We start from the raw sequence: 15,287 nt of genomic DNA on the forward strand, positions 1-15,287 counted from the left end.
CTCACTGGACATTGCCAGTGTAGAGGGGTACTCACTGGACATTGTCAGTGTAGAGGGGTACTCACTGGACATTGTCAGTGTAGAGGGGTACTCACTGGGCATTGTCAGTGTAGAGGGGTACTCACTGGACATTGCCAGTGTAGAGGGGCATTAAAGCAACCCCTACTTGATGCAAATGTAATAGTTAGAGCTGCTCTGTGTAGGCCAGAGAGACATGTCTCAGACTCCTATGGTAAAGGTGCTTGTTATCAAGCTGATCTGCACTCCCCACCCCCCCCCCCCAGAGAACAGACTCTGTCTTCACACACATACATGTATAAATACACATGACAAATAAGTAAATGTGTTGATTGGTTGGTTTGTTGGTTGATTTGTTGGTTTTGTTTGTGGTTTGTTTTTTTGGTTTGGTTTGGGTTTTTTGTTCTTGTTTTCTTTTGTTGTTTTTTTATTTGGTTTGGTTTGGTTTGGTCTTTCAAGACAGGGTTTTTCTGTGTAGCCTTGGCTATCCTGGTCTCATTTTATAGACCAGGCTGGCCTTGAACTCACAGAGATCTGCCTGCCTAAGCGTCCCTGAGTGCTGGGATTAAAGGCATGCACCACTGCACCCAGATTGTTTTTATTGTAAATTATGTATTTTTAACATTGAGTAGATACTATTTATTAGATACTACGTGTGTGTGTGTGTGTGTATGTGTGTGAGAAAAATGAAAATTTAAAGTGTAGGTTTTCAAAAACCATGGCACATTGTATGCAAATTGTATATACTGCTTAGTTTTTGTCAACTTTAATGAACTAGTGTCTCCTGGGAAGAGGGAACTTCAATTAAGGAGTTACCTCCATCAGACTGGACTATAGAAGGGTCTATGGTACATTCTCTTGGGTTGTTTGTTTGTTTGTTTGTTTGTTTGTTTGAGACAGGGTTTCTCTGTGTTAACTTGGCTGTCCTGGACTCACTTTGTAGATCAGGCTGGCCTTGAACTCACAGCTATCTACCTGCCTCTGCCTCCCAAGTGCTGGGATTAAAGGCCTGCATCACCACACCCAGCACATTCTCTTAATTGCTAATTGACATAGGAGGGCCCAGCCCATTGTGTGGCACCCCTAGGCAAATGGGCCTGCTTGGGCTATATAAGAAAGTAAGAGGAGCAAGCCAGTAAGCAGCATTCCTCCATGGCCTCTGCTTCCATTCTTGCCTCCTGGTTCCTGCCTTGGATTCCTGCCTTGGCTTCCCTGGATGATGGACTGTGACCTGTGAATGAGAATAAAATCTCTCCAAGTTGTTCTTTGTCATAATGTACTATTACAGCAACAAAAAAACAAATCAGGACACTTCATATGCTAACTACTACTATAGTTATTTAAGATTCATTTTTTTAAAAAGGACAAACAGTTCTTTTGATCTGAAACCCAGCCATAAAGTTAAAGTCAAAGGAAACTACACAGCAGGACTACTTCCTCTCCTCCAGTCATTCTGTCAACAAAGACTTACTGTGTACTCATTGTGTCTGGAGAAACAGCTCCGCCCCGGGTAGATGAGCCCAGTGGGAGTGAGTCAGATAAGCCTCCTGGAGGGCGCTGAGTCCACAGGCGCAAGAGACAGCAGTGGCTCGGGTGAACGAGCACGAGAGCTACTGGAGAGTGTGCAGATGCTCCACGCTGCATTGTCTCAAACCTTCCTGAAATACTAACAGCCAAGGTAACACGGTGCCGTGTGGCTCAGAGGAGAGGTCTGCTAGAGTGTTTGCTAGTACTAACAGAATCTTAAATTACCCATGGAAAACAATGAAATCCTTGGTGTTGGGGTCCGTGGTGCTGATGGTTGAACTGAAGGCCTTGTACCTGCTAGGCAGGTGTTCTGCCCCAAGCCGCACCCCAAGCCCTCCTTTTGTATTTTATTTTGAGAACGAGTTTCTCAAAATAAGTTGCCCACATGACCTTACACTCACTTTACAGCCACTGGACTTGAACTTGAGATCCTTCTGCCTCAGCCTCCTGACTAGTTGGGGAGGCAGCCTATGCCTCTCAAATAACTGAAAGAGCTGGCTCATTCAGCCTGTTCATTGTGTGCCACCTTTGGCGGGGCTTTGCCTTTTGTGACTTACATATACTTTTCCAATTTTATGAAATGTGAAATAAATAGCAGGCGCAAATAGAATCTGAGTAGGTCAGGGAACATGAACTCTCTCCTTTTGGAGGCCTGGAGTCGGCCGTTGGTGCTGGGCTGGTTGACTGCATGAGTGGCAACGGAGGCAGCTTTTGCTTTCAGCTCTCCCATCGTCCATGCCCATCCACGCATTAGCAGTCTGTTAGTTACATTCTGTCACGCTGACAGGATGGAAAATGTTAGCAAATTAAAGCTTCTTGATATGTTAATAAATTACTCTTTCGTTTCCCCCATGCTTCACTGAATTTCTTAATAGGAACTTCTGTACAGATGGCCTAGGAGCCCGGGACTACCCTTTATAAAGCCCACAAGTACACAAGGTTTTAATGTATAAAACTGTGTCTTACTGTGCACCAGTGGGAAGCTGACATTGGAGATAAAGTATCGTATATCTGGGAGGAGAGACTAGGTGGGTAACAGCACTCCTGCATGAGGGGCCGCCACCGAGAAGCACATGACTTCACGCAGCTGGACTAGATAGATCAAAAGGAGAATTCTGTGGAAAATTTTAATACATATCTGAGATTACTAAATATTATTAACTGGGAATATTTTAATGAGAAAAGAAGTTATTTTTAAAGCAAAGATTAGGAGTTTTGATCTAACCAGCAATTCTAGAATCAGCTCCCAGTAGTTTAGAATTTGCTTACGCTAGCATTTAAGGTCTCAAATAATTTCATATTTTTTACTGCTTATAACATTAGAGAAAATATGAAATACCCAAACATGGAACATTGTCTTTCTTTTTACCACCAACTTACACTGTCTCTGTGGCTTCTAATTTACCAAGAACATTTTGCATTAAAGGTTCAGAGAACTCAGCTCAAATTTACTCAAACAGTAAGTCAACATCACTGGTCCTTTTTTTTTTAAATTTTTTAAAAGTGTATTTTATTAATTTATTCATATTACATTTCAATTGTTATCCCGTCCCTTGTATTCTCCCATTCCTCCCTCCCTTCCATTTTCCCCTTACTCCCCTCCCCTATGACTGTGACTGAGGGGGACCTCTTCCCCCTGTATATGCTCATAGGGTATCAAGTCTCTTCTTGTTAGCCTGCTATCCTTCTTCTGAGTGCCACCAGGCCTCCTCACCCAGGGGACATGGTCAAATATGGGGCACCAGAGTTCCTGTGAAAGTCAGTCCCCACTCTCTACTCAACTGTGAAGAGTGTCCTGTCCATTGGCTAGATCTGGGTAGGGGTTCAAAGTTTACTGCGTGTATTGTCCTTGGCTGATGCCATAGTTTGAGCAGGACCCCTGGGCCCAGATCCGCCCGTCATAATGTTCTTCTTGTAGGTTTCTAGGACCCTCTGGATCCTTCTATTTCTCCATTCTCCCATGCTTCTCTCACCTAGAGTCCCAGTAGGATGTCATCCCCTCTGTCCCACTTTCCTGGTAAGTAAAGAGTTTCATGGGACATGCCACTTGGGCTAGTGTCCAGATATAAGTGAGTATATACCATTTGAGTCTTTCTGCTTCTGGGCTAACTCACTCATTATGATCATTTCTAGTTCAATCCATTTGTCCACAAATTTCGGGAATTCCTTGTTTTTAATAGCTGAATAGTATTCCATAGTGTATATGTACCACAGTTTCTTTATCCATTCTTCTACTGAGGGACACTTAGGCTGTTTCCATGTTCTGGCTATTATGAATAAAGCTGCTGTGAACATGGTCGAGCAAATGTTCTTGTTGTGTGTTGGAGCATCTTCTGGGTATATTCCAAGGAGTAGAATAGCTAGGTCTTGAGGAAGCTTTATTTCCAGTTTTCTGAGATAGCACCAGATAGATTTCCTAAGTGGCTGTACTAGTTTGAATTCCCACCAGCAATGAAGGAGTATTCCTCTCCCTCCACATCCTTGCCAGCATGTGCTGTCACTTGAATTTTTGATCTTAGCCATTCTGATGGGTATAAGATGGAATCTCTGAGTTGTTTTGATTTGCATTTCCTTGATAATGAAGGAGGTTGAGCATTCCTTAAGTGTTTCTCAGCCATTTGATATTCCTCTATTGAGAATTCTCTGTTTAGTTCTGAGCCCCATTTCTCAATTGGGTTATTTGGTTTGGTCATGTTTAATTTCTTGAGTTCTTTATGTATTTTGGATATTAGACCTTTGTCAGATGTAGGGTTGGTGAAGATCTTTTCCCAGTCTGTAGGTTGTCACTTTGTTCTGTTGACAGTGTCTCCTGCCTTACAGAAGCTTCTCAGCCTCATGAGGTCCCATTTATTAATTGTTGACCTTAACGCCTGGGCTGTTGGTGTTCTGTTCAGGAAGTTGTCTCCTGTGCCAATACATCACTGGTTCTTAAAACTGAAAGATTCAGAGAAGGGTTTAGCTTTTCAGCAAGATTTGCTAAGTGCCTCAAATAACATGTCTTTTGTCACTGTAGATTCCACTCCACAGCCCATGCTGTTTCAGACATTACCTCCCCTCTCTCTAGTGGTAGAATGGCTGCTGTGGCTCCTACCCCATACTTTCACTCACAAGAAACCCAGCCCAGCACCAAGGGAAAGAACGGAGCAGGGCCTTTAGATTCTGTAGCTGAAGGAAAGGAAGTCACTTTCTGTTACAGAGTGTGAACTGAAATGCACCTGAGTAGCCTCCTCAGCTACGAGTGGGATGTCACGAGTCCCTCCTTCATCTGTGCTGCAATGTGGCCTCGTGTGATCTCATAAGGGTGAAGAGCTACTACAAGTTCATGAGTGCGCTGGTTGTGCCACATGCAGAAGACAGCTTTTCACAGCACTGGTCCTCACTCTCTGCTTCTTAACATTCTTCTGTCCCTTCTTCTGCAGCATTTCCCACCCCTTGCTGGGATATGGTTGACACAGATGTTCCACATAGAGATCACTCACTTTCCCAGAACTCTGATCACCGAAGAAAAGTTTCACTGACCGTGGTTAAAAGCAGAACAAACTCTGTATTCTTTGGGTTTCAGTGGTGAGGCTTCCAGTCAGCCATATTACCCAGAAGATAGTAGTTTTCTATTGCATATTTTAAAGCAGATCTAATAATATCTAACAAAAGCATCCAAGCAAACAAACAATCAGAAAGCAACAACAAATAAGAAGTGCAGTAAGTGAACATCATGTCTCTCGAGAGATATCCCTGCCTTGGTCCCTGATTCCTGGGACTGCCCCATAGCATAAGCTGGAGGGGGCTGGCTTGCCTTTACAGAATCCACGGCACAGACAGTTACAAAGCTTTGGGTTCTAAATACACAGGAAACTCAATCTTTGGGATGACTCCTTTCTACCATATTCTTAGAAAGATAGCCCTAGAATTATGAAGCAGTTTTTCTTCAATTAGTCTTAAAACTGATAATAAGAGACCTGAGCATCAAAAGATGGGGACGCAGCAGATGACTGTGCCCAGGCTCTTACAGAGAAGGCTTGTTTCTAATCTCCCACCTCATTTCCTCCTGTTTAAGATGAATATAGTATGCATTTGATAGAAATGTTGAAGGACAAACACACCAATGCAGTTAGGGCCTCTGTGCCACTTTGGTTTTGGGATTTGTTGCTGTTTTGTTTGCCAACGTGACACAAACTGGGTTATTTTGCAAGAGGGAACCTCAATTGAGAAAATGCCTCCATCAGACTGGCCTGTAGGCAAGTTTTTGCAGTGTTTTCTTTATTAATGATTGGTGTAAGAGGGCCCAGCCTACTCTGGGTCCTAGAAAGTATAAGACAGATAGCTGCCAACAAGCCTGGAAAGCAGTCCAGTAACTATCACTCCTGCATGGCCTCTATTTCAGTTCCTGCCTCCAGATTCCTACCGTTCCTGTCCTGACTTCCCTCAGTGACAGACTGTAAGCTATAAGATGAAAGAAGCCCATTTCTCCTCAAGTTGCTTTTGGCCATAGTGTTTTATTATAGCAATAGAAACCCAAACTAGGACAGCCTCTATTGTCACACCTTGGGCACAAGGGGCATTCAAAGAGTGGTGGATACAAAGCAAATTTCCAGACAGAGTTTCTCTATCTCAGGCATGATTAAAAAGCCTAGTGAAAGAGTATTTGATTCAGCCAAATCCATTTTAATTCAAGAAAGGTAAAAAAAATATCATTCAATAATATATTTTCATGTCACAATTTTTTATTATCTCCTTAAATGTCAAAACACTGACCCTATGTGTTTATTAAAAAATGAGCCGTACATTTCTTTATAATGAAATGTTTTTGTACTTATAATCTTATTCTTTCCCTGACCATTTGTATGAAATCAATGATGAGCATTGGAAAGGGTTTTTATTTAGACCTTTTTTTATTAGGCTGCACATTATAGATTGTACCTATTGTTTGACAATAAAATATTCTGTCAGTGACGAATCTTCTCAGTACCAGCCACCAGCAGGTGGAGATATTTTTTCCTTCAGTTTATATTACATTCCTTATGGAAATGTGAGCTTTTTATAAATTTGTCTTAAAATGGGATACATGCTAGTGCCTCGGTTATTTATACACACTCACATGAATTTGACTCCCAGGTTCTGGTGGTTACATGATTTTGACATGAATCACAGTCTCAGCTCATTAAAGTATAAATGGGATTCTTCCATCTCCCAGCCATGTCTTCCGATACATGAAATCACTTTATCACAGAACTAAATAGTGACATAAACGCAAGACATCACCCATGCGCACACACAGATTCATGTACACATGCACAAATATACTCATTCACTGAGTGGAAAATCTGTTTTGTTAACACCGGAGTTGTTTGACTGGCAGATGAGGTTGAGCTTAACTGATTCCCACATTATTATGCCACTTAAGAAGAGGAAGTGATAATGCCTGAGGCTTTGAAATGTGGCAGTGCAAATGCATGTGCCGAGGCGAGAACGTAGCTGAATGCCTGTGCATGCAGAGAAGAGGTGATTAAGCTTGAGAGCAAGCAACCCAGAAATCTACAGAAACTTTCTAGTTGTTCTTACCTTTCTTTTCCACCATAAATAAAAATACCCAAAGTGAAAGTTTTGTTAAGTTAGAATATAACCTGCCAGATGATGTTTCAGATGGAAAAGTGTTAAATGTACCAGTCTTTTTAAATGAGAGTCATGAAGCTTGGTAATTTTGACAGTCTAGTAAATAAAAATAGTTTAGCTATATTAACATTACTATATAATCATAAAATAATTGTATTGACATTATTATAGTAATTAATATAATAATGATTTTTAGCAAGTTTGTCAAGTTAAAAGATTCAATTTAAAAGGTAAAGTTTTTGCAGACTTAGTGTTTCTAAGGAATCCAGGCTGGGTTAGTGTTGTGACAACCTGCTCTGAGGACATGGCGGTTGCACCCTGCTTAGGTGTTGATTGACCAGCTCTCAGCAGATAGCAAAGATGCCCTGCAGCCCATCAGGATAGCTTTCTTCCTGTATACTGGCAGCCAAGCTTCTTTCCAGCAACTTGGATTATGGGTTCATTTCTGCACAAATCACAGTGGCCTCACAGGATAGTTGGACATAGGATATATTAACAATTTGGGGTTCTCAGGGGTCAGCCCCTTGCATTAGATACACAAAAAAATAAAGGAAGGAGCCATGAGCAGAGGAACTGTTGCTCCTTTGCAGAAGCTGGACCTAGGTCTACCTCCACGCATTGGAAATTAGTTCCTTTCACCCCGAGAGTGCTTTTGGAGATGTTTAGTCATGGCACTGGTCTGTGCATCCCCTTTTCACTGATTCCTCAGAGCTCTTAGTCCCTTGATCATGTCCTCTAAATGTTTCTACTTTGTTGTTTGCTTTGTTTTATGACTAAATGTTCTATCTGAAAGCCCCACATGGAAGTTTGAATGATATTTTATCATCAATCTAGTAGGTCTGTATTCATTCAGTTTTTGTCACTCAGCTAAAAAGAGCCAGGTACTGTACTGGGTGCTAATAATTTAGACATGTATACATTAGCTCTTTCATTTAAGGGCCAGTCTACTGGGCGAAATGAGTTACAAACTCGCCTCACTATTGCTAGGCACTACCTGTAAAGCCTCCAGAAGGAAATCTGAACCCCTTCCAAAAGCATGAGTCAGTCAAATAAGAGAGATGCAAATGGCAGAGGCATTTTAGGAGTGAGTCCTGCATTGTCATGATGATAGTTTTCAAGATGACATCATATGATGGAAAAATGGAAAAGATAAGAATTTGGGAAGCCTCTTTTATGTATTTTTCTAGCCCGTGATTATTATAGTGAAAGAGAAAATAGCTTAAATATATCAGAAGTTCTGATATGATAAGGATGTTGAAACACCCCAAAAAAAAACTCTCCTTAGAAACCACACAGATAGAATCAGCCTCAAGCTGTTTCTCGCACAGCACAGCAATTGGATCTGTAAACTGGAGAGCTACTCACTGAGATTGAAATCTGTAACACAAGGGCATAGGAGCCAGGTGAGGTTCTGACCTTTCTATCCCTTTCTTCTCTTCTGCTCTCTTCCCTTCCTCATTCCACCTTCCTTTCCTTTCTCCCTCCCCTTCTGCCCTTGCTGCCTTCCTTCCTTCTTTCCTTTCTTCCTCCTTCCCTCCCTTCCGTCCTCCCTCCCCACTTCTACCCTTCCTTCTTTTCTTCTTTCCTTTATTCCTTCTTCCCCTCCCTCTCCTCTCTCCTCTTCCCTTCCTTCTTTGGACCTGACCTCACATCTTTGTCATTTTTTTCTTAACCTTATATATGCTTAGTCCATGACTTGATATAACTTAGGAGGCCTTAATATAGACAATATTGATAGATCAAAGCTAATGGATCAGAAAGAGAAGTAGAAAAAGAAGTAAAATAGAAAAAGCACTCACTTATATATCAAAGGAATTCTCACCCAGATATACCCAAGTGCAGCCTACGTAGAGCTTCTTCTGTTGTATGTCTGCAGCAGTTATATATTTAGAAAAACAGACGGATAGTCAGAGAGTAGGTAGATAAATGAAAGATGGATAAATACACGCCCTGAATAATGTAAATCTCTATGCAAGCATCTATCAAGATATTTTTTCATACAATAAAATCACACACTTACTCAAGAAAAAAAGTCTTGTTTTCTGCCACTCAGGTTTGAGGTAGATTTCCCTCCTGGCTCCTTGACAAGAGGATGATAAGGGATGGAAGTGGAGGGCTGAGCGCCATCTGTTCAGTAGATGCAACAGAGCTTTGGTGCAGCATAAACAGTCCCTGCCCAATTTCACCAGCAATGTGGATGTCTGGACACATGTCAGTAATCCTCTCAAGATATCAATAGCCTTTTAGCAAGTTACGTAAGCTTACTAGCCCTTCTAAAAGCAGCAGGGTTTTATGAGATAATATTCTCAGTCTCTGCCTGCCCTTCATGCATGATTTTATGTCGTGTGTCCCTGTTGATTTGCAGCATAAAGAGCAGTAGACCTAATACCAAGTTTTAAACTCTTGAAGTGGAAAGCATAGTTCCTATGGCCAACTAAATGTGTCAACCTCAGCAAATATAACTGTATATTTTCACCAGAAAGTATAGCCATATTCATATGCCAGATTCATATGGTATTCATGTTGAGATACTTACTCATTTAAGTTTTAAGAAGACTTAGCACCTTATCAATCGAGAGGTAAACAGACAGCAACAGGAGTGTGAGAGACTCTGATGCCTCTTTGGATTGAATGAGAAAGAGTAGCATCTATCACAGAATTTGAATCTCCTCCAAAACAACTGGAAGCCTTTGTTTTCCTTTTAAAAGTTTGGTTTTTTTTTTTTTTTTTTAAGCCGGTCATGGTGGCACACACCTTTAATCCCAGCACTCAGGAGGCAGAGGCAGGCGAATCAGATCTGTGAATTTTAGGCCAGTCTGGTCTACAAAACGAGTCCAGGACAGCCAAGGCTACACAGAGAAACCCTGTCTCGAAAAACTTTTTAAAAAGGAGTTTGTTTCTTGCTACCAGTAACAAAATTATATTTAAAGTGGTAAATATAAGTGAAATTGTTTACATTTTATTTCAGAAAATTGATTTGTAGCTTCATTAGGTAAAATTCCAAGTGGGAAATATATTTTAAGTAGTAAAGGAGAGGTTTGCTGAGTTTAATACAGTGCAGCTGTTTCATACAGTGTTCAGCAAATACTCCAATAGAGAGACTTCAGAAAAACGAGCGTTTATCTTATGCCGGCGGGGTGCGGGGTAAGAAAAAATGCTGGAAGATACAGAACTGGCCACTTCCTTCTCCATGATGTTTGTGGGGCAACATGTTTGTAAAAAAAGGTTGATCCTCCCGTGTGGGCAGCTGTTCTGCAACCGGAAGTTCCAGCAGCACCTTCAACAAGAACGCGCCTACTGAGTTAGGACCAGGGAAATGCATCCAGAAGGATCTAGATCCAGCTCACCTCATGACCTTTGATTGTTCACTCTGTACTGCTTGTCTTTGCATCAAACACATTGCATTTAAGTATTGAGACTTTACATAATGTTTGACAAAATGTCTTCTTTTTTTTACATCTGTGTAAAAAGATTTTATAGGTAACTTGAAATTTAGTACAGAGCCGATTTGGGTGTAAGCCTTGAAGTATTTAAGTGTGAATTTTATATTTTCATTCTAGGAGTCACAAAAATGAAGATCGATGCTTTTGGAACTTTAAAATATTAGTACTCTTGTACCAAAGAAACACAACTTTAAAAAAATAAATAATTAAGTAGTTTACTCTTGGTTGTCACAGAAAAGGCTGGCATAAAAGGAACATACTTTACAAATAATTTCAATATTCAGGCTAAGCATCCTTACAAATAAGAGCTTATTATAGAAATTCTAGCAGCCCTAACTGCTGCCATCATTGTGTGGTTTAAATTAGTCTTCTGGGACCAAAAGAAAAAGCTCACAGCAATTTGTGTAACATTATATGTACCACGGAAACACTAATTTTCTATGACTTCTGTTAGGATCAAGCCTTTGGGGAACTTCATACTTAAGTAGTAATATTAAATTTGGGGGTAAAAACTGATACATTTCATACTTTCAGTCTCCATGTAAGCACTTATTTGTACAGTATGCAACTGAAAACAGTAACTTGTACCTTGATAAGTGTGAACCCCCTAGATGCAGAAACCAAAGCCAGACAGAAAATTGAGGCAGTTTGCTATTTGCACTCATGAATATCTGGTCCAAAAGAAACTTGGGGACACTTGAATGTTTGATTTTAGCCATTCTGATGGGTGTAAGATGGAATCTCAGAGTTGTTTTGATTTGCATTTCTCTGATGACTAGAGATGTTGAGCATTTCTTTAAGTGTGTCTCAGCCATTTGATATTCCTCTGTTGATAATTCTCTGTTTAATTCTGAGCCCCATTTCTCAAATGGGTTATTTGGTTTGGTGGCGCTTAATTTCTTGAGTTCTTTATAAAGTTTGGATATTAGACCTTTGTCAGATGTAGGGTTGGTGAAGATTATTTCCCAGTCTGTAGGCTGTCGCTTTGTTCTTTTGACAGTGTCTCCTGCCTTACAGAAGCTTCTCAGCCTTATGAGGTCCCATTTATTAATCATTGACCTTAAGGCCTGGGCTGTTGGTGTTCTGTTCAGAAAATTGTCTCCTGTGCCAGTATGTTCCAGGCTCTTTCCCACTTTTTCTTCTAACTGATTTAGTGTCTCTGGTTTTATATTGAGGTCTTTAATCCATTTGGACTTGAGTTTTGTTCATGGTGACAAGTATGGGTCCAATTTCATTTTTCTACATGTAGAAATCCAGTTAGACCAGCACCATTTGTTGAAGATGCTATCCTTTTTCCATTGAATAGATTTGGTTTCTTTGTCAAAAATCAGGTGACTATATGTGTGTGGATCATATCTGGGTCTTCAATTCGATACAACCAGCCTATTGCTGTGCCAGTACCATGCTGTTTTAATTACTATTGCTCTATAGTACAGCTTGAGAGCAGGTATGGAGATTCCTCCTGAGGATCTTTTATTGTATAAGATTGTTTTAGCTATTCTGGGTTTTTTGTTTTTCCATATAAAGTTGAGAATTGACCTTTCAATGTCTTTAAAAATTATGTAGGTATTTTGATAGGAATTGCATTGAATCTGTAAATTGCTTTTGGTAAAATGGCCATTTTTACTATGTTGATTCTCCTGATCCATGAACAAGGGAGATCCCTCCATCTTCTCAAGTCACCTTCAATCTCTTTCTTTAGGGACTTAAAGTGTTTTTCAAACAAGTGTTTCACTTGCTTGGTTAGCGTTACTCCTAGGTATTTTAAACTGCTTGTGGCTAATGTGAAGAGTGTAGATTTCCTAATTTCTTCCTCTGTATGATTGTCATTTGTATATAGGAAGGCTACTGATTTTTTTGAGTTAATTTTGTAACCAGCCAGGTTGCTGAACATGCTTATCAACTGAAGGAGTTCCCTAGTGGAATTTTGGGGGTCACTTATGTACACTATCATATCATCTGCAAATAGAGATAGTTTGACTTCTTCCTTTCCCATGTGGATCCCCTTGATCTCCTTGTGTTGTCTTATTGCTCTGGCTAGGACTTCAAGAACTATATTGAAGAGATATGGAGAAAGTGGGCAGCCTTGTCTGGTCCCTGATTTTAGAGGAATTTCCTTGAGTATCTCTCCATTTAATTTGATTTTGGCTATTGGCTTGCTGTATATAGCCTTTATTATGTTTAGGAATGTGCCTTGTATCCCCAATCTCTCCAACACTTTAAACATGAATGGGTGTTGGATTTTGTCAAATGCTTTTTCTGCATCTAAGGAGATGATCATGTGGTTTTTTGGATGTGGAGAGAGAGGAACACTCCTTCATTGCTGGTGGGAATGCAAACTAGTACAGCCACTTTGGAAATCTATCTGGTGCTATCTCCGAAAACTGGGAATAGGGCTTCCTCAAGACCCAGCTATTCCACTCCTTGGAATATACCCAGAAGATGCTCCAACACACAACAAGAAAATTTGTTCAACCATGTTCATAGCTGCCTTATTCATAATCGCCAGAACATGGAAACAGCCTAAGTGTCCCTCAGTAGAAGAATGGATAAAGAAACTGTGGTATATTTACACTATGGAATAGTACTCAGCTATTAAAAACAAGGAATTCCCGAAATTTGTGGACAAATGGATTGGACTAGAAATGATCATAATGAGTGAGCTAATCCAGAAGCAGAGAAACTCAAATGGTATATACTCACTTATAACCGAACACTAGCCCAAGGGGCAGGTCCCATGAAAGTCTGCACCTACCAGGAAAGTGGGATAGAGGTGAGGACATCCTATTGAGACTCTTAGTAAGAAAAATATAGGGGATAAGGAAGTAGGTGGCTCCAGAGGGTCCTAGAAACCTACAAGAGGAACATTATGATGGGTGGATCTGAGCCCAGGGGTTCTGCTTGATCTAAGGCACCAACCAAGGACAATAAGTGCAATCATCATCAAACCCCTACCCAGATCTAGCCAAGGAACAAAACATTCTCCACAGTTAAGTGGAGACTGGGGACTGACTTTCACAGGATCTCTGGTGCCCCATATTTGGCCATGTCCCTTTGTTGAGGAGGCCCAACGGCACTCGGAGGAAGGATAGTTGACTACCAAGAAGAGACTTGATACCCTAGCACCATATTCAGGGGGAAGATGTCCCCCTAGGTCACAGTCATAGGGAAGGGGGATTGGGGTGAAAGTGGGAGGGAGGGAGGAATGGGAGGATGCATGGGATGGGATAGAAAATGAGATGTAATATGAATTATTTTATCTTTCAATAAAAACGTGTTTAAAATAAAAAGAAACTGGGGACAAATGGCTATCTGTGGTGCCTATTAGCATACCAAAGCACAGCCTGCCCTGGGGCCTAGCAGTACCAAAGGCTCTCTTCAGCTCCTCTCACCCCACCCCTACCCTAAACTTCTCCAGCTCCAGGCTTTTCTTTACCCTGGCTTCTCATTCCTATATAACCCTGCCAGTTTGGTCCAGGCACTCTCTTGGCCCCATCTTGAAGTCCCCGCTTCTCTCTCTCCCTCTGTTTCCCTCCTTCCCTTCCTTCCTCTCCCTTCCTTTTCCTTCCTTCCTCTCCCCCTCTCTCTGTCTCCCCCTCACCCCCTCTCTCCCTTCCCTTCCTCTTTTATTGCCCCCTCCCTCCCCCTCTGCACTCAAGGCCCTGTCCATTCTGCTGGCCATGTTCAGTCTACTACTTTTTCGACCTTCTCTGGACTCTTCCAGATGCTTCTGGCTGTACTCTCCTTTGTGTCTATAATAAAAACCTTCCTTTCAATCATACCTTGGATCAGTCATGTACTCATTTTAGAGGATATGCTAGGAATCATTAAACACTGGTTGTGCTAAGAAGTTTGGAGCCATGGTCTAATAGTTAATGTGCTTTTGAAGGGAAGGCAGTATCCCATGCTGTCCTCCAAAGCTCTGATAGCACAGGTCATAGCAGCTTCACAAAGCACCTACTTGGGAATCTGAGCCCTCTGGGTTAGCCCGTAATTACTTAGCTGGCCATTTTAATTCATAAAAGGATAGGTGCTTCAATTGGGCAGTAACAGAACAGGACCAGTGTTCCAACTGTGTTTCCTCTGAGGACTTTGGCTCCTTGTCATACTCAATAGCTTGGCAAACAGGAAAGCCAACGCAAGAAAAAGAAAAAAGAAAAAAAAACCTCAGCAAAAACAGTGGTATAGAAACCTGTCATAATAACAGCTGACAAGCTCCATCTCCATTGTGTATGCTAAGGAACCATGAAAATATTGATTTGACCTGAACGGTTAAAACCTAATCACTTTCATTTTGTTTGTTTTTTTTTTGTTGTTGTTGTTGTTGTTGTTTTTGTCTTACTGGGTTTTGCTTGCTTACTTTCTTATTTTGATTTTTATATTTGTTTTGAAAGAGAACGAGCAAGAAAGAACATAAAATTGGTTGGGTAGGGAGATGGAAAGGGTTGGGAGAGGTGCAAGAATAGGATTAAAAAAATGTAAGAAAAAATTTAAAAATCATGAACCACCCTGGGAATGTAATTTTTCTGAAATGACAGCCAGGCCTGGGGACTTCACACGTGCGCATAGTCCCTGTATACCTTGGTCAGTGACTAATATTGAGTCAGCCCATTGAAAAGGCCATGCAGAGCAGTCCATTAGTGTTGGATTACTTTCATGATGATGCCTGGACATCTAGGATGCTTGCTG

The 15,287-nt window shown here is 41.0% G+C and overlaps 1 protein-coding gene across 7 annotated transcripts in view; it reads left to right on the forward strand.

Annotated features, from left to right (window-relative positions):
- Positions 1-15,287, forward strand: part of NBEA (neurobeachin) — a 545,308-nt gene that overhangs the window by 466,299 nt on the left and 63,722 nt on the right. The gene's annotated exons all lie outside the window — the stretch shown is intronic.

The sequence above is a fragment of the Acomys minous genome (assembly GCF_964271855.1).
Source record: "Acomys minous genome assembly, chromosome: 19".
Classification (NCBI taxonomy): domain Eukaryota; kingdom Metazoa; phylum Chordata; class Mammalia; order Rodentia; family Muridae; genus Acomys; species Acomys minous.